Source organism: Triturus cristatus, chromosome 2_1 (genome assembly GCF_964204655.1).
Source record: "Triturus cristatus chromosome 2_1, aTriCri1.1, whole genome shotgun sequence".
NCBI lineage: Eukaryota > Metazoa > Chordata > Amphibia > Caudata > Salamandridae > Triturus > Triturus cristatus.
In genome coordinates, this window is record NC_140581.1 from 768,780,291 (window position 1) to 768,800,366 (window position 20,076).

Here is a 20,076-nt window from a genome sequence, read left to right on the forward strand (position 1 = left end):
TACCTATGTACAACGCTAAAGTTAGCATGACCGCGTTAAATGTTAGAAAGCCATCTTGCCACTTTTGCTGCTTTTGCACACAACACTGTAGTCACATGTTATTAGAATTGAGAAATGCTTACTCGACTTTGCTTCACATGAGAACTGTCTGTTGTTAACATCTTAAACAGTGAATAGCGACCTTGGTCTGTACACAGTGTAACAGAAACAGTCTGGATCGCTAGACGGTGCATGTTGTTGAGTTCAGGTTGATCGGCCCACTAGTTTAGCCATAACACGCACGCAGCTGCAAATACCTGAAAGTCGAATGCTTTAAATATTGCAGTGTTACATGTTTTCAACACATTCGGAAGAAGAGCGTTCCTAGGAGCAGAGCATAGCTGATCCTGTGATGTGAACTCTCTGAGCTGATCTATACGGTATGGGGTTCCCCATTCAAGCCTAGAGACCTTTTATTAGTCTAATAATACTATTAGTGTGTTAGAGAAAGGAAGGTGGCCTAGAGCCACTGTCATTTTAGTATGATTGCTCCTTTCATTTTCTATGGTATTGTAACTATGCTGATGGTTTTGATTTTAATCGTTTGTCTGCTAATGTTAGCCAAACTGCTGCATATTAGGACACGAGGTTTATAAAATAAACTCTTTAAACTTTTCCCGTGTCTCTGTTTATTCTGTTGTGGACTGGTACTGTGGTAAATAATTTAATTACCGGAACTTAATTTGATGCGGAAAATTAATAATAATAGCTCAGTAAAATAAGAGGCAGAATCCGTGGTATTAGAGGTTCGGAACGGGCTTTATTCCAAAATCAATTCGAATTGATGGACTCCATATTCCATCACCACGAAGGTTCAGGAAGTGAAGGACCAACTTTATTGACAAGTAATCATTTTTATACAGAGGCATTATAGTGAAAACAGATGCAGGAGGCGTAACAGTTGATAACAAAGATAAAACATACATGCGTAACTAAAATGGGTGTAACTAGGCGTAACTAAAGAACGTCATTTAGGTATGATGTCACAAATGGGTGGCACCATGAAAGAATTTCGCAATGTCAGCAGAAATACTTGGCAGAGATGCGCGCGCAGCAGCATGACGTGTGATTGACGTGCAACTAGGGGGTGAAGGGGACTTGACATTTAGCTCTACATGTGGAGACAGAAGTCTGGGGTTATGTCAACCTAATCCCAAATCATATCTAACATCCTATGTTTAAAGAACTGTGTTATCCAAAAAGAGAGGTCTCTTATGATAGAATCTTATTCTATACTAACTATACTGACTGTTAGTGCGTGTACAAGCGTCTAAGTGTCTACACTAGATGCGAGGGCAGAAATCTTCCATAGTAACAGGGCTATGAATTACTTGCATAAAGACAGAGAAGCCGGGCCCTTTTACACGGTAGCTAGAGGAATGTTTACTTAAACTGCTAGACAGGAATGCATTGGATGAGGAGCGGAGCAGAGCAGATAATCTTGAAGGTGAAATATAGTTTTTTTGGCAGGCAGGTAGGCCGACAGGCCGAGTCAGGCACCGTTAGCCGCGCAGGGAGTAGGACAAAGTTCATGGATACAGATGCGAGCTCAAACTGGAGCTTTCAGAGGCAGAAGGCAAGAAAAGGACTTAATGGCAGAATCAGGGCCTACTCGCCTGGACTGTAAAATGGGATAAATGAACCATATAAAGCCGGTGGCCTTTCATACTTAGGAATAGAATATCCGGCCCATTCATGGCGGATCTGAAAGAGGACATGTTGACGGTGGACGCACATGTGTTTGCGTCTTCATAACTGGAACTGGAGGAAACATACATGTACTTGTGATTTATACATGAAACCGTTGGGGTCCAAGATAGGGGACATAACTGATCATAAAAATCCATATTTCCACATTCCCTCCTTGTCCCCTACTTGCCCTTAAGAGATATCAATCTTCATCAATCCGTTGATCTGTTCATATAGCATCATTTGTTCTTCTTTCTTCTTCCGGGATGAATGAAATCTTGGTGGTGGAATACACGATGTGGCACACAGACCACAAATCGCTGGTCCACATTGTAGGCATAAGCAGCAACTGAATAGTATGAGAAAGCCAATACCTAGGAAGAATAGGACCCTCCATCCAAAGGTAGATAATACACTCCAAAACCAACCGGACCAAGTCCAGGTGCCTGGATTCTGGTGTATCTGGCTTACAATCTTATGAAGGCGAGTTATGGCTTTATATACAGATGGCGAATTTTCTGGTATGAAAATGCAACAACTTGATCCGATGACCCTACAAGCTCCGCCCCTATCGGCCAGGATGACGTCAAGGACAAGACGATTTTGAAGCACAACAATCCGCATAGCAGACTGCTCTTCTGTTAAATTGCCTAAGGCGGAAATAGTTTCGTTCACTACTGCTTCAAGGGTTCTGGTTAATCTACGTATCAGTTTACTATTAGTAACTGTACCTATATAGGGAAAGAGACCTTTATTGAAATCTGTGTATTTTTCCCATGCTGTTTCAGTGTAATCGACGATTGGGAGATCTCTCCGTTCTCTATTGTGTACTAAATGAGTATTTCTGTGATAATCAGGAGGAGCTAGGAAAACAGGTGGCAAAAGGAATCCGATGTAGCAGGTACCATCCCAATCTAGAGGCAAACGTATATATGCAGTCTGACCACATATGAAGTAGGAATGGCGAGAAGCTCTAAATGTAGACTTGCCTGGATCACTGAATTCTATTACAGTGGTGCATCTACTATGGCCCATATATATGGAACCATTCTTTCTTACACATAATTCACCTTTAACTGGAAATACTGACATAGCGGGCAAAATTGGTGCAGCTTCGGATTCAACATTCAGGGTCATGAGATTAAGCGTGAAATTACCTAATCCGTATACTTCATTTTCTAGATCAGTTCCTGTTCTTTTGGGAAGTCCCTCCTTGTTAGGGTAGCAGACTTTAAGCAAAACTAAGTTCAGGTTTCCCCATACCCAGTTGTCTTGATAAGTTACTGAGTTTGAATCGAGGGAATTAATTAAACTAAACCATGCTCCACAGGAGCCATTGTGTGTGAACGGATATGGAAAGAGAGGCAGAATTCCCTTATAGTTCTGATAGGGAGGGAGTCGGCCACATATCCAACAATTTGTAGCATTGCTAACCTGATGGGAATGATGTAACATACTAATAAAAGTGTTATTGCGCAGCGCAAATCTATAGGACAACTCATGCGGGGGTAATTCACTAAAAGAATGTTCAGTAGTAACATTGTAAACATGTTTAGAAATAGGATAATATATGTGCAACAATATACTTGCAGCGATTATTAAAAGACTTAAGAAAAACAAAATTAATAACGTCACTGTGCAATGACTACGCAGTGATTTACAGTACGCATGTTGCTTCAATTGTATCTTTCTGTTTCTTTCTCTATTCAGGTCTAGGGAATACATGTCAGAGACAAATTCGACCGATTCACCTTGGAGAGGACTTAAACAATCAAATTGTCTGACTTGTTAGACCGTAGTTTTAGTTTATATTGTTCCTTGTCATTCAGTTCAACCAAAGGAAGCTTTGAGTCAATCGGTGAAGACACGCGAGGTGTGTCGTTTACATCGGACGGTAGTCCATGAAATTTCTTGATATGACTTGAATGTATCCAGCCTTTGCGGCCTTCGATTTTCACGGCTGTCCTCGTGGTGAGCAGTACGAGTTGAGGCGATTTCCACCTAGGATCCAGCTGAGTCTTCCGGTCAAAATTCCTCACTAACACCAGGTCCCCGGGAACTACGTCATGGGGTGTCACCTCGGTGTTGTCGGGAAAGGCTGCAGCTACCTGTGAACGACAAGATTGTAGTGCAGACATCAAGGAAGCCAAGTAATCTGTCAGCATATTACAGTCAACATCAGTTATTTTGCGTGGTATAGGCGTCCCCCACATATTTGGTGGTCTACCGAAGATCACCTCATAAGGGGATAGCCCTGTTCGAGAGTGCGCTACCATTCTCATGTAAAAGAGTGTAACTGGTAAGGCTACTACCCAGTCGACACCTTTCTCTCTACATATTTTGGACAATCTAATTTTCAGAGTTTGATTATGGCGTTCCACGAGACCTGCTGCCTCGGGGTGTCGGACACAGTGAAATCTCCATTGATAGCCTAACAAAAGTGAAACGTGTTTCATTAGTTCGGATGAGAACGGCTGGCCGTTATCTGAGTAGACAACACGTGGTAAACCGTACCGTGGGAAGAATTCTCGAACCAACTGTTTGGCAGTAGTCGGGGGCAGTGTAATCTGAAACCGGGTATGCCTCTGTCCAACGGGAAAGAGCACAGACAACTACAAGAACATATTTGAATCCTCGACATCGTTCCATCTGGATATAATCCATCTGGAGGACTTCAAAAGGGTGATCAGGAGGCTGAAATCCACCCTGTTCTACGGGAATGCTTTTACCTGGGTTAAACTGACAACAGATCATACAGGTACGGACTTTTTGTTTAGCTGCTGCTCGTAAATGTTTGTTGAACCAAATGTGTTGAATGCTGTCTAGCATAGCTTTTTCTCCTAAGTGTGCTGGACTATGTATTGTATTAATGATAACTTGGACCATTGAATCAGGAAGGAACCATACAGATTTTTCCTTCGTCATCCATCCTTGATCCGTTTGGATCCCTCCTAATTCAGTCCATTTCTTTATTTCATCTGGTGTAGCATGTGTCTGTATGTCAATTACGTCAAGAGCGGGATCCTTAACCATCATGCAATGTGTTGGTGTCGGAACTATTGTCTTTGTCATGTCAGATGTGTGAGTTTGAGCAGTCTGTTTAGCTGTTCTGTCAGCTAGATCATTGCCTTGGGAAATGATATCAGTAACTTTCGTATGAGCTTTACATTTCATAATTGATATTGCAGCGGGTAGATGTATTGCATCTAATAAGGCATGAATGAGGGGTCCGTGCTGAATGTGGGCACCGTGAGAAGTTAAATAACCTCTCTCTCGCCACAGCACGCCGAAGTCATGTACAACTCCGAATGCATAACGTGAATCAGTGTATATGTTGACTTTCTTATTTTTGGCTTGAATACAGGCTTGTGTCAGAGCGATGAGCTCTGCTGCTTGAGCTGACAAGGTATTTATGCAATTTGTTTCAATGACTTTAGTGTCTGTTGTGACTGCATACGCGGCCACTAGCTCTCCTGTACTTGTTCTCATACATGAACCATCTACATACAACGTCAGGTCTGGGTCTGACAATGGGACGTCTGTCAAGTCTTGTCTGGGTTTCGTCGTGATAGTAATAACTTCAATACAATCATGTGCTAATGGGTCTGTTCCGTTTACTGGTAACAGTGTGGCAGTATTTAATGTACTACAACGTCTGATTTCTATGTGTGGCTGAAACAATGTTAATTCGTAACCAGTGAGTCTTGCTATAGTCAAGTGTTGTGTTTGTGTGCGGTTCAAGAGAACCTCTACTGCATGTGGTACTTGTACTGTCAATGGATGTCCTAACACTATGGCATCGCTTTGTCGGATTGCTAAAGCTGTCGCTGCCACTGATTTCAGGCACGCAGGCAGAGCCTGAGCTACGGGATCTAATGTACTAGAGAAATAAGCACATGGTTTGTGTGATCCTGCTTGTTCCTGAGTGAGTACTGACAAGGCAGTACCTTCGCGTTCTGTAACAAAGAGTGTAAAATGTTTATTGTAACATGGTGTTGCTAAAACAGGTGCTTGACATAAAGTTTTCTTTAGGCTTTCAAAAGCTTGTGTATGTTCCTGAGTCCAAGGGAGGACAGTCGATGTGGCTGCCTCCTGTGTTGTCAACTGAATGAGTGGTTTTGCTAGAAATGCATACTGAGGGATCCACTGCCTACAATATGAAGTGAGGCCTATAAAAGCCCGCACCTCCTTTTGTGTCTTGGGTATTGGCATGTTAACAATTAACTGGATGCGATCGGGTGTAAGCTGCCTTCCCTCCTTGGACAGCGAGTGCCCAAGGTAAACAACTCGCTGGACACAGAATTGCAGCTTAGAAGGGGACACCTTGTGCCCCTTTTCGGCCAAAAATTGTAAAACCGTCAGTGAGGCTTTTTCACATTCAGGTTCGCTTCTAGCGGTGATCAGCAGATCATCGACATATTGAAGCAGGGCAGTGTTGACTGGCATGTGGATACTGTCAAGTTCTCGTTTCAGTGCTTGGCTATAGATGCTGGGGCTTTCTGTGAATCCTTGAGGTGCGCGTGTGAATTTAAAGCTTCGTCCATTTAAACTAAATCCGAACAAGTATTGGCTTTCCGGATCTATTGGGACGCTGAAAAAGGCATTCTTGAGATCAATTACAGTAAAGAATGTTGCTTCGGAATCAATAGCTGTCAGTAATGAAGAAATATCTGGGACTACGGGGTATTGTGGTACAATACATTTATTTAATTCGCGCAGATCAATAACCAATCGATATACTGGCGGGCTTTTGGATCAGTTCGTTTAAGAATCGGAATTATCGGTGAATTACATACATTGGAGTCGGTTTCCACAACCACTCCTTGGGTAATAAGCTCGTCAATGATTTGCAGTAAAGCCACTACAGCATCTGGGGGTAACTTGTATTGTCGCATTCGTGGTAGTACCACTCCTGTCTTTAGTGTGACTCGATATGGTGTAATGTTCATGCAACCAACATCTGTAGGGTCTTGTGCCCATAAATGTGTGGGTAAAGTCTGCAGTCGGTGATCCATGTCTCGGGACACATAGTGCCCTTTGAAATCACGTAGAAACAATCTTACTCCTTCCGGAGAACAACATATTATAGCTCCTAGAGCTTTCAAAGTTTTTATACCTAACAGGTTTTCTGGACATGATTTAGTAAGCAATAAATCTGTAGTTCGTGTCAAGGGACCAATCGTAAGGGGAAGAGGCTGTGATACTTCGTTAATGATAGGTTTTCCTGAAAAGCCAAGGGAAATATTCTGTGAGCCTGAGAGGGGTGCCCCTGGAACTTCACTTCGTTTTATGGTTGTTCGGCTTGCCCCTGTATCAAGTAAAAATTTTCTATCTTGGCCTAATAGTTCACTGTGTACATAAGGTCCTTCTTGATCTACAGGGACCTCGATAAGGGGTAAGCCAACTTCCCTCTCTAGGCTGTTTCATGAGTATCGTTGATAATCAGGATAGTCATACTGTGCGGTCTGGTACATCTGTTGTGTCGTTGTCTGTGTGGCAGCAATAGGTTGCGGTGGTGGAGCTGGCATAGACTGTTGCGGAGCTGGCATGGACTGTGCATGCTGCGGGGCTCCTTGTTGGTTCTGATCCTGTCTAAGTGGCCGTGGTCTTTCTTTTGTATTACCTATGGCGATATTATGTTTTAAAACTGGACAATCGTGTACATAATGACCTGGCTGTTTACAATAGTTGCATGTCCCTTTTACAGGACCTGCTGAAACACTGGACTGTGTCATACCCTTTTTATGACCGTCAGCTGGAACTGTCTGGGAAACTAGCATTTTCATTTTCGTGTCTTTCATGCGTCTTTGTTCATGTTCTTGTTCTTCTCTAATTCTATTGTGATGGTACTGTAGCATTTGTAACATTTGTGACGGAGTGTTACCTTGCCAGGTACTCTCGAATTTCAATACTCTATTCTTAACTTGGGGCAAGGAATTTTCAACTAATTTTGTCACAAACAGATGTGGATACGATTCGCTACTTGCTTTTATTCCACTATTTATACCAAAACATTTTTCGAATCGGGCATAGAAATCACTAGTGTCTTCATCTTGCTTTTGTTTACAGGCTGATATTGCACCCCAGTCTTCCTTTTTCGTAGTTAACAAACGTGGCAGTACCTGTACTAATAAACCTGGTAGTGTTTTGGTCTTGTCCCCAAGCCCTGAACCTGGACCTCGAGCTTTTTCTTCGTTTTCTAATGCTGTCCAATCTATCTTTTGGTCTCCCACCTCCCAATCCTTTTCCTTGAGTTTTTCGTAAATGCCCGCAGGCATTAATACCTTCAATATTTTCATAATGTCAGGATAGGTATACTCCCCCATGAGCAACATGTCTTTAATTTCACGGTGGAAACCCGCTGGGTCTTTGTCATGACTGGGTACCACTTTCTTCATTTCTAATAGTTCCATTTTAGATATGGGTGTGTATACAAACACACGTTTAAACTGATTGTCATCACCTTTTATCGGGTGTACTTCGCGTAAGGGATTCTGTCTATCCATGTAATACGTCGTTCTTTCTTTTATGGGCAGTGAGACATGTTCGGGACATACAAAAAGAATGTACTGTTTTCTGGATTCCAGTATTTCTCTAATTAACTCAGTACCTGAACCTCTCCATTTATTTGTGAGTAATTCAGTCAATATATCAGGTAAGGGGCCAGGATCGGAGTGTTGGCTTTTATATAGTATAAGGAGTTGTTGAATCATATAGATACCAGCTAAACGCTGTTCATCTGGGGTGAGGTTCAAAAACGTATGTGCTAGTGTATCATCACTATATTTTCCGGGACTGTCAACCCAGTGAACGGCTGACCTGGCTAATTCTTGTTCGTCCATAGAATCGAGTATATGATAACCCCTTCGTTCTCTGAGTAATTTGTCAGCAGCTTGGAACGAATGTTCGGGGGACCTTATATTTATTATAGGTGTTTGGAAATTTCTGTTATTATCTGGACGTATCGGACGTATCGGATCAGTAAAGCATCTAGTATTATTGCAAGATCTTCCTCTACCTACATAGGCCATTGTTTCTAACTGTCCTGTGGGCAGTTCTAATTCTTCCTCCTCTTCGGTTAGTTCAGGCTGGTCTTCTGCTAATCTTTCTTCGTGTATTCGTTCTACTTCTTTGCGGATCTTTCGGCACATAGCTATTATACTTAATCGTTTATCATTTCTCCCCTCTGATATATTCCGACTCCATGTGGTAAGAATTTGCATTTCTTCCGGATTTACCCCTGGTCGGTCTTGATTTCTGATCACACAATTTATGAGGAAACGTAACAGTTCCCCCTGTATTTCCACTTTCTGGTACTCCATGGCTCTATTAATACTCTCAGAATCTCGTCCTGACTGGACAAAGTGATATATATTTTCTAAATGTGTGGTCATTCCTGGTAGCCTCCCTAAATATATTGCAGCTCGTCGGATACGTAATGATGCCAGCAGCATTTCGTCCTCTTTGCCGGGCACAGGGTCATATCTACAATCTATTAGAAGTTCCTTAAGCATGTCGGGAGTTACTAGTTTGGGCGTACGTTGGTGGGCTAATTCTTGAAAGGAAAGTTTATTTACTCTGGGTGGCGTGGAAAAAATGTTTGCTGTACCTCCTGTAGCACCACCTGGGGTGCTGGATGTGAAAGGATTCGTTGAACGTGATATAGCAACCATAGGTGTGGATACAGCTGTAGAAACAGATGTGCTTGCCGGAACTTGCGTCGGAGTTTGTTGTTGTGGAGATACAGACGGAGGAGGGTCTTGGCGTTGAACCCCCTCGGCAGGCGGTCTATGTGGCGCAGTATTAGCATACTCGGGAGCTGCGTCGTCTAAATAAGAGGAAAGAAAAACATCTTCTGCGGTTCTGGGATGCCCTTTGGGATGTGCTTTTATCGGAAACAACGGGGGTGGCAAGTCTTTTGGTATCTCCGGAGTAGTCTTAGGTAACCCTTCGGCCAGAAGAGGATACATACCATTCATAAGGGCATTTCTTTGTCTGTCTACTTGTTCTGATTTTACTCGAGTACCTTCTTCAATTAATAGATTTTCTCGGACTTTATTTGAATTCTCCTTACTCTTCTCTTCCTGTCTGAGTGCTTTTTCTGTACGTCTATATGATTCTTTACGCCATAATTCAATGGCATCTTTCTGTGATTGTCTAGCTTTCTTTTTCCATAATTCTTCCTCTACTTTCATGATGCAATCGGCATCCCAGGTCCCAGCTGCGGGCCACCTCTGACTTTCTGGTAATTCCTTGGTGTAGTCTACCCATAAATCAAGAAATAATATGGCGTCTAGGCCATGTTTATGATACATGAAGTACCCCGGAGTGTCCCTAGGAGGAATGGGAACAGCTTCTTCGAGTACCCCTTTTCTAGTTTTGATCTGTCTTAATTTCGAAAAGAGCGGCATATTGAGAACTGATCTGATACCTAATTTTGAACACGTTTAATACAACAAAACACAATAATGAACAGTCATTCACACCACAATATGCAGAACGTATTTAAAACATTTTAACATTTAACATTTAATGAACAACAATGATGGCCATTTAGGGAACTAGTCACTAAGCATAATACTCGGCACTAACTAGGTAATTCTGAATTATATACTAGACATACTTGATATACTGCTGAACAGTACAGATACACTGCTGAAACAGTGCAGACCGGATTTGTGTACCCAAACCCGTCTTGACCGGCACAAACTATGTGCACGTCAGAACGCCTCCCCGACAATGGTACTCACCGGGTAGCTCGGAACGGAAGGCCTCGGAACTGAACTGGACTTGAACCGGACTGGACTCGACTCGAAACTTCGGAAACTTCGGAAACTGGTGGGCCTCTGTATACCTCGGATCTTGCTCTCTCAGCTAGGCTCTGGTCGGGATACTTCGCACTTCTCACCGCCTCGTCTGGGTGTTGATCGCAGCCTCATTTACCCCCGCTCGGCAGGAGGGAGATACAGGAAATCCTGTGGGTACGCGTTGTTGTCCGTCCAGCCGTGACAGGAGACCGGGCCTGCAACGCACCTCCGGCGCGTGAGATGAGAAAGTGTCCCTATTCGGGCGCCATATATGTGGTAAATAATTTAATTACCGGAACTTAATTTGATGCGGAAAATTAATAATAATAGCTCAGTAAAATAAGAGGCAGAATCCGTGGTATTAGAGGTTCGGAACGGGCTTTATTCCAAAATCAATTCGAATTGATGGACTCCATATTCCATCACCACGAAGGTTCAGGAAGTGAAGGACCAACTTTATTGACAAGTAATCATTTTTATACAGAGGCATTATAGTGAAAACAGATGCAGGAGGCGTAACAGTTGATAACAAAGATAAAACATACATGCGTAACTAAAATGGGTGTAACTAGGCGTAACTAAAGAACGTCATTTAGGTATGATGTCACAAATGGGTGGCACCATGAAAGAATTTCGCAATGTCAGCAGAAATACTTGGCAGAGATGCGCGCGCAGCAGCATGACGTGTGATTGACGTGCAACTAGGGGGTGAAGGGGACTTGACATTTAGCTCTACATGTGGAGACAGAAGTCTGGGGTTATGTCAACCTAATCCCAAATCATATCTAACATCCTATGTTTAAAGAACTGTGTTATCCAAAAAGAGAGGTCTCTTATGATAGAATCTTATTCTATACTAACTATACTGACTGTTAGTGCGTGTACAAGCGTCTAAGTGTCTACACTAGATGCGAGGGCAGAAATCTTCCATAGTAACAGGGCTATGAATTACTTGCATAAAGACAGAGAAGCCGGGCCCTTTTACACGGTAGCTAGAGGAATGTTTACTTAAACTGCTAGACAGGAATGCATTGGATGAGGAGCGGAGCAGAGCAGATAATCTTGAAGGTGAAATATAGTTTTTTTGGCAGGCAGGTAGGCCGACAGGCCGAGTCAGGCACCGTTAGCCGCGCAGGGAGTAGGACAAAGTTCATGGATACAGATGCGAGCTCAAACTGGAGCTTTCAGAGGCAGAAGGCAAGAAAAGGACTTAATGGCAGAATCAGGGCCTACTCGCCTGGACTGTAAAATGGGATAAATGAACCATATAAAGCCGGTGGCCTTTCATACTTAGGAATAGAATATCCGGCCCATTCATGGCGGATCTGAAAGAGGACATGTTGACGGTGGACGCACATGTGTTTGCGTCTTCATAACTGGAACTGGAGGAAACATACATGTACTTGTGATTTATACATGAAACCGTTGGGGTCCAAGATAGGGGACATAACTGATCATAAAAATCCATATTTCCACAGTACGAGAATAATTACGAAAAGGTGTTTCTGATTCCCACCATTCCTGAGAAATATACTAAGTCGCTTGTTCTGGGTTGTCTATACATTGGGACCGCCGAGCTAAACCTCGGATAACGAATGGGACACTGATGCTGGCCGGATAGGGATTCTGGGTTCTGAGGTGAGTTTTTGGTACACCGCAATTCACTGAGGACCTGGGTTCCTGCGCATAGTTCTGCGCATAAGCAAAATCCCTGCAACATGGCGCACCTAACGTTTGGTCTATTGATTTGAGACGCCTTAGTAGTGCTTGTATTTGTCCACAACACCCTCACTCTGGTTTCCGGATAACAGGAGTGACGGTTTAACCTACCTGTGTTTCGACTTAAAAGGTTCATTCAAGCTTGATCATTAAAAAGGTTATTTAATCAGAACCCTGGTGCTACTGATTTATTGTAGATTTACTGTTAGAGTCCTAATGGCGGTCTATATTCCGGCTCATAGCCGGGCACCCCTGAAACGTCATATGGCGAACTATGGGGTGCCAGACGATGGTATGGCTGTGATTTTTGTAGTGAGTGCCGATGCGTTGTTCCCGTTTGAGTTGTTCTACTCTTGGGTTACTTTGCCGGCCATAAGTGAGGACGATGATACTTACCACAGTTATACTCCCACAGTAATACCGGCCAACTATACGCCTTATAGGACTCAAGAAATTCCTATTTCAGCCTGGCAGCATAACATTTGGTTTAATGGCGCCCTTCCCCATGCAGTTACACCGGCGAGAATGGGCCCTTTGTCAATCCCAGGGGCCACATGGCCGCTGTTAGCCGGATTTACGCCTCAACTCCGCTACCTGCAGGTAACGGTGGATCAGTTGCGTGAACTGCACACTGCCCTTATTACAGTACATAGGGCTCTAGTGCAGTACGTGTCGCGCAACGTGCAGGTGGTCGCTACTGCTGTTGCGGGACAACCGATGGACCACCACGCAGTGGTTATTAGTCCTGTTATGGTCAATTCAGTGGTGGGCAAGCGACCCCAAAATAGGGATGATTTCCCTTATTGGCTTGCTGAGAAATTTGATCAAATTGAAGCGGTTTATCTGCGGACATCTCCTGTGGAGAAGCACAGGATCCTTACCATTGCTTTACCTAAAGACTTAGTCCCAGATATGGCAGATTGCGAAAACTGGGGTAAGGTCTTTGCAGCGACATACGCGAAGTGCTTTGGCACTCAGTCTCTGTCGGTACTGCCCTCCGTGATTAAACGTGTTCAAGAGAATCATGGTGTGGAGGCTGCTATTGAATTGGGAATGCGGCTTGTCGGTGTGTTCGATGTGGTTGCTATCATGATCATGGGTAACCTCAAAGGAGATGCTATGCAATTCCAAGTGCTTAATAAATTAGAGACGGTGAACGAAGACGACAAGCCGAGGGAATTCGCGAAAATTATCGCGAACGCCTATAGACAAGTTGGTCGAAGCGCCTTGGGTGTTAAACCAACTGTGAAAAATCCTGATTTGATTCAGCAGACGAAGGCAAACTCGTCTGGTAAGGATGATCGCCCTAATTTTCCAAAACAGAGTTGGAGGGCGAAAAAGCAGGAAAAGCAGCAACAGAAACAGGGGTCACGTCCTGCCTCTCCAGTTCAGTCAAGTAGTGAGCGCACTTATGATCTGCGTGATCGTGCTACTGTTAAGTCACCTGATCGATTTCAGGTTTCTGACCAACGTTCTCCTCGTTCTTCACAGGAAACATCGGCTTCACAGTCCGGTGGCGGAGGCGGTGGCAAAAGTCGGGGTGCACCTCAGCCACGTGAGCAGTCCCGACCGGCTGACGGCAAAGGCAAGCAAGAAGACTCTGCACGTCAAAGACCCCCGTTTCAGAAGAAAAAAGTTGCTGCACTGACAGCGAGGTATGCCTCAGATGGTACGGACGCAGCTTCAGAACCTGACATGGGCGCTAACGCTGCTAGACAGCGCGGCGGAAGTTACAGTAGTGCGACAAGCACTGCGTCCATATCTGGTGGCGACAGCAACTGATATATTTGTGAATATTGAAACTGCTGACACTCAAGTGTCTCCCCCTGATAGACTGTATAATATAGTCATGCACATTGAAGGTGACATACAACGCACAATTCAAGGTTTTTTTTGGGATAATCTGACCACTACCTATGATATTCTGTTGGCGGAGGCAGATTGGCCCCCGGCATTCGTTTTAGCTGCTCCTAGAGGGGAGGAGGTAATCCTCCCGTCCTTTGCGCACACAGTGCCTAAGGTCCTAGCTGATAAGTATGCCGGGGAATGGGCTCAGGTGCAAGCGCCTGCGTTATACCGAACTCAGGTTGGCTGGGATAAATTGTCCCCCAGCCATGAGATTCTGTTGCGGACGACGCCCCAACCACAACCCCAATACCCCATGCGTCGTGAAGCTAGGTCTCACATAGCATCGATCCTTGAACAATTGGAATATCAGGGAGCAATCGAAACATGTGTGTCACCTATTGTTGGAGGGAGGACCACCGGGGAGTCAGGGGGACCACTCCGGGGCACCTTCCTACCGCAAAGTCATAGCCGAGCGCCGCTGAGAAGCCTCCTAGGGGAGGTCTTTCTCCTATGATCGTACTAGACCCAGTAACACCACCACACAGGAGTCCGTGTCAGTTGCTTATCTAGGTATTTTATCAATAGTAGTGTGAGAAGTTGGCCTGATATGTAGTGCTCACTATTCTAGTGATCACTGTGTATCATTCCAAACGATATTAAGAGGAAAAAGAGAGTACCTGCCGCGAATACATAAAACGAAGGCCCTAGGAGAGGGTCCAAATGCTTCAAAAACAACAACCAAGGGCAAACCAGACCAAAGTCAGAAAAATGAACAATTAGGATCTGGAGAAAGAAGAGTGTTTTTAGAAAAGATCTTTTTTATTTATTTTATAGTGATAATAATTGTAGATAAGAAATTCATTTACAATGTATATGATGAAGAGTTAGACAGACTAAATCAAAATAGGTAATCAGACAAAACTTCAAAATAATACAATTTCAATAATGCTGATCGTTATCAAGAAAGGAGGCAGGTTTGTAGAAGAATGGAAGCCTCGCTGGATCCAAAGCCCGTAGTCAGGTCATCTCTTGTTGTAGAGAAAAGTTCCTTTTCGGAGAGACAGCGGATAAACCAAGCGCCCCACACTAAGGTATATATATGCGTTTTTTTAAAAGAGGACAATGGTAGGGCATATACCGTATTAAGTTTCCATTGATCGGCAATCAGACAGGCTTCACACGCAGATCTCTACGGAATCGCTAACAATCAGCGACTTCCGGGAACGGACCTTCCATTCTTCTACAAACCTGCCTCCTTTCTTGATAACGATCAGCATCGTCGGGGGCGGTTTCCTATCCCTCCTGAGAACCTGTGTGTGGTTCTGTTCTCGTTAAGAAGAACGTATGATTCCGTGAGCAGCGCTTTGACCCCTTCTTTCCGTAATGGTGTGCCTGTCCCTCCATCTGTGTTCTCCTTCGCCCTGAAGAAGGTGCAGCCCCTGTTGGGGCTTGATCACCGAAACGCGCGTTGGCATTGTGCTATTACACCCCCGGCCACCACCAACGTGGAATTTTGTTGTATGCCTTTTTAGCCGCTTGGACTGTGTTTAGTCCGTTAATTGTCCTAGAATTCTGTTGCGAAACAATTAATTCACATTGCTGCATGTTTTTATAAAAGTGTATTGTCATTATATGTTTCCCTATGTGGTTGTTGGTATGAATGTGTGTCTTGTTTGAAGGAGCACCCTTGGGACCATTAGCTACTGCCTGTATTGAAATTGTATTATTTTGAAGTTTTGTCTGATTACCTATTTTGATTTAGTCTGTCTAACTCTTCATCATATACATTGTAAATGAATTTCTTATCTACAATTATTATCACTATAAAATAAATAAAAAAGATCTTTTCTAAAAACACTCTTCTTTCTCCAGATCCTAATTGTTCATTTTTCTGACTTTGGTCTGGTTTGCCCTTGGTTGTTGTTTTTGAAGCATTTGGACCCTCTCCTAGGGCCTTCGTTTTATGTATTCGCGGCAGGTACTCTCTTTTTCCTCTTAATATTGTGTTGATTCCCCTGGTAGTCCTGCCGACATCAGTTTTCAGGGGTCCCCCTTCTTAGTGGATATCATTCCAAACGACCCTTATTGATGATTGGTTGTAAGTCAACCTTTTAGACCAGCTATCCTAGTAGCGTGGATACGAGCAGTCTTTAGGCTAAACTCTAGAGGGCGTGTTAAGCCAGCTGTTTACCATCACATATACCCCTTGAACACCAAGTGAAGGGACACCACACAAGTTGTTATGAAAATAAAAGGATATTTATTTATAACAAGACTACCCTGGCTCCTTATGAGTCAGGGAGCTAAGCACACTACAAAACTCTTAGGAAAATACTTCAGTTTGCACAATTTACACAAATGCCCGAGGGGTACGAGAAACCATCTACACTAACAGTGAAATGCGAATGGTTAGAGTCTGGAGGTACTGATTCCGGAGTGATCCGATCAGTGGGACTAAACGAAAAAGGAACTGGACACTTGTAGAGCGAACCTGCGATGGAGCACCGAGATGCTCGAGTTACCTAGCCCGGAGGCTGCGGCTGCGTGAAGTTCGGCAAGATGTCGGGAGTCCTCGTGTAGTCTCAGGAGCCTGAAAGAAGCAGTTGCTGGCAGGCGACCAGTGACGATGTTCAGAGCGATCCACGCCTGGATCGGTGATGAAGGAAACCTGAAAGCAGAGGGGACTCAGTTCTCAACCGCTAGCCAGCGATCGTGTGGGTACCAGGAGGGTACCGGCTGAAGTCACCTCGACCAGGTGAGTGGGTGACATCGGACTCGGCTGTTCCTCGGGCCAGGAGGCGCGGCGGCGACCAGGATGGAGGGCGAGCTGTCCCACGAAGGTGTCTGCTGTCGATGATGCTGGGCCCAGGCAGGGGCAGCGGATCTTGGCAGTGGCAACCCAAGCGGGGGAGTCAAGATGGCGTCGGGAGTGGACCAGGAGGGTCCGTGGTACTCCTCTGTTGAAGGGGAGCAAGAGCCAGTCTGGAGCAACCAGACTAGTGATGAAACAATCGTGGTGCGTCGTGAAGAGGGCCACAAGCCGGTCGGCAAGTGGTCGAACAACGCGGTGAACAACAAGGAGCGGAAGGGCCCCCACGCAGATCTCGGGGATGCTGGGGAGGCAGGCTTCGATGCTGGAGCTGCTCAGGGTTTAGGGCTTCTCAAACCCTAGGTGCACTCACTCGAGGGTCCCTCGGTGGGCGTGCTAGATAAGCGTCGTGCAGGTTCTGAAGATAGCCGGTCCCGCAGGTCTCGTCATACCTACGTCTCTCAGCTGGGCTGATGAGGTAGGTAAAAGGTCAGAGATGGCAGGGTACTCGGGTCTCGTCGAGCTGGGCAGTCTTGATCCGTAGGAGAGACTTACAGCAAACCGCAAGCGCTTAGGTGGTGCCTGCTGGTGCAGGGTGGCTACTCCTTAGCCACAAGGGAGAGTCTTCAGAAATAGTCAAGAGTTCCTTTCGTGGAAAGTGGTTCGTGATTCGGAGTTATCCGATTATCTGATTATCCAATTTGGGAAGGGGACTCGCTCCTACCTTTATTCTAAGAAAAGGGGCTGGCCCGTGACTAGGTTCTACCTATGGGTGGAGCCAGGAGGGGGGTGGTTACACCCCTAACCTTTGTCCGGCTTCGCGCCAGCTCAGGGGCTGGTGTGCCCCCGAAACTGGTTTGAGCCGGGCTATGCACAGTGAGCACCGGGGTGCCACTTGCAATCACCTTCCTTTCAGCCCCGCCTACCTGGGATACACAAACCCTGTCTGGGACGGTGCTAACACCGCCCTCGACAGGAAACCCTTTGTCCAAGCTCCCCTTGCTGGAAGGTCCCCCAGCAGCAGGAGGTCAGACTTGTGTCTGGTGGCAGCATCCCTTTTGTGATGCTGAGGCTTGAGTCAACTTTAACCGGGGTTCAAGGTTACTTCCATGTCGTGTCCCTCTAAAAGGGGGGGAATGCTAACCCCGTCACCAGGACTGGCGAGGGGTTCGTATTCCCATTCGTATGACACCTTACTCGACATGTATAGGTGAGGTGAGGCCAAAGTTAGCAATTGCATTAAAAGTAGTTGGCCCGCGTCACCATGGAACGGCTATTAGGACTTGGTTCCGCAAGCCGTCGACGGGCTCAGCTCGCGCCAGAGCACCGTCCCACATGATCCCCTGCACTCTGCCTTCAGGATTGATAAGGCCTGCTATAGGAGTGACTGATAGGAATCCATGTGTCCATTTTAGGGTTTAGGTGTAGGAATACTACACCTACAGCAACGGGTGATTACACCACGTGGCCCCAGCTGTCGTGCAGCCAGTTGTGTCAGATTTGGGCGGCCATTCCAGGGGTGGCATAATACATGCTTCAGCCCCTGGTAGGCCCTGGGTACACCGATGCCCTGGATACCTGTGGTATGCTGAGACAGGGACTGACAAGGCGGCCCAGTTCCAATTAGTGGATGCACCTAACGTACAGGTGTGTTAATTTCGAGAGAGAACAGCTAGGCTGTGGGTCTGATTGGCAGGCCCACAGCCGGAGAAAGTCGTAAACCAATGAAGCAAAAGCAAAAAATCTGGGTGATCATAGGATTGCAGACCCTACTCTCCTACATGACCCCCCCCCAAACTTCGGGACAATAAGCTAACCTTGACCAGGTGAGTCTTCTTGCTCTAAGTGGAAATACCTGGAGAGCCCATCTGCATTGCCATGATCAGTGCCAGGTCTATGCTCCACTGTGAAGTCGATCCCCTGTAGGGAAATGGACCACCTAAGTAGTTTGGGGTTTTCACCCTTCATTTGATTTAGCCACAAGAGGGGCTTATGGTCGGTCTGAATCTTGAAGTGAGTGCCAAACAAGTATGGCCTCAACTTCTTCAGGGCCCAAACCACAGCAAAGGCCTCCCTCTCAATAGCTGACCAATTCTTCTCTCTGGGGGTCAGCCTCCTGCTAATAAAAGCTATGGGCTGGTCATGACCATCAAAATTCAGTTGCGATAGAACAGCTCCCACACCCAGCTCCGAAGCGTCTGTTTGGACAATGAATGGTTTGGAGTAGTCTGGACTCTTTAGGATAGGTGCTGTGCACATGGCCTGCTTTAGGTCATCGAATGCCTTCTGACAGCTTGCTGTCCACTGAACTTTTTTTGGCATCTTTTTACTTGTCAGGTCGTTTAGCGGGGTCACAATGGATCCATAATTTCTGACAAATTTCCGGTAATAACCAGTCAGGCCCAAGAAAGCTCGAACCTGAGTCTGGGTGGTTGGAGGAGCCCAGTCCTGGATGGCCTGTATTTTGCTCTCCAATGGTTGAACCTGGCCTCCACCTACAAGGTGGCCCAGGTATACAACCTGTGTCTGCCCTATCTGGCACTTGGTGGCCTTGATAGTGAGGCCTGCCTTCTGCAGGGCCTCTAACACTTTCCTCAGGTGGACCAGGTGATCCTCCCAGGTGGAGCTAAAGACAGCGATATCGTCCAGATACGCCGCACAGAAGTCGTCCAACCCAGTGAGAACTCGATTCACCAGCCTTTGGAAGGTGGCAGGTGCATTTTTCAAACCAAAGGGCATTACCACGAACTGATAATGCCCACCCGGGGTAGAAAATGCTGTTTTGGGCTTGGCCTCCTCAGCTAACCTGATTTGCCAATACCCAGCTGTCAGGTCAAACGTACTTAAGTAGTTGGCCGAGGCCAACCGGTCGATAAGTTCGTCTGCTCTTGGTATCGGGTGGGCGTCGGTCTTAGTGACCGCATTGAGACCTCTGTAGTCCACGCAAAACCTCATCTCTTTCTTACCGCCCTGGGTGTGAGGTTTCGGCACGAGCACTACGGGACTAGCCCAGGGGCTGTCCGAGGGTTCAATGACTCCCAGCTCCAACATTTTCTGCACCTCTGTCTTGATGCAGTCTCTGACATGATCAGGTTGCCGATAGATTTTACTCTTTACGGGCAGACTGTCCCCAGTGTCGACCTCGTGGGTACACCACTTGGTCTG

At 45.6% G+C, this 20,076-nt stretch overlaps 1 long non-coding RNA gene across 1 annotated transcript in view; it reads right to left on the bottom strand.

Annotated features, from left to right (window-relative positions):
• The window catches only part of LOC146865855 (uncharacterized), a 114,985-nt gene that overhangs the window by 501 nt on the left and 94,408 nt on the right, over positions 1–20,076 (bottom strand). The gene's annotated exons all lie outside the window — the stretch shown is intronic.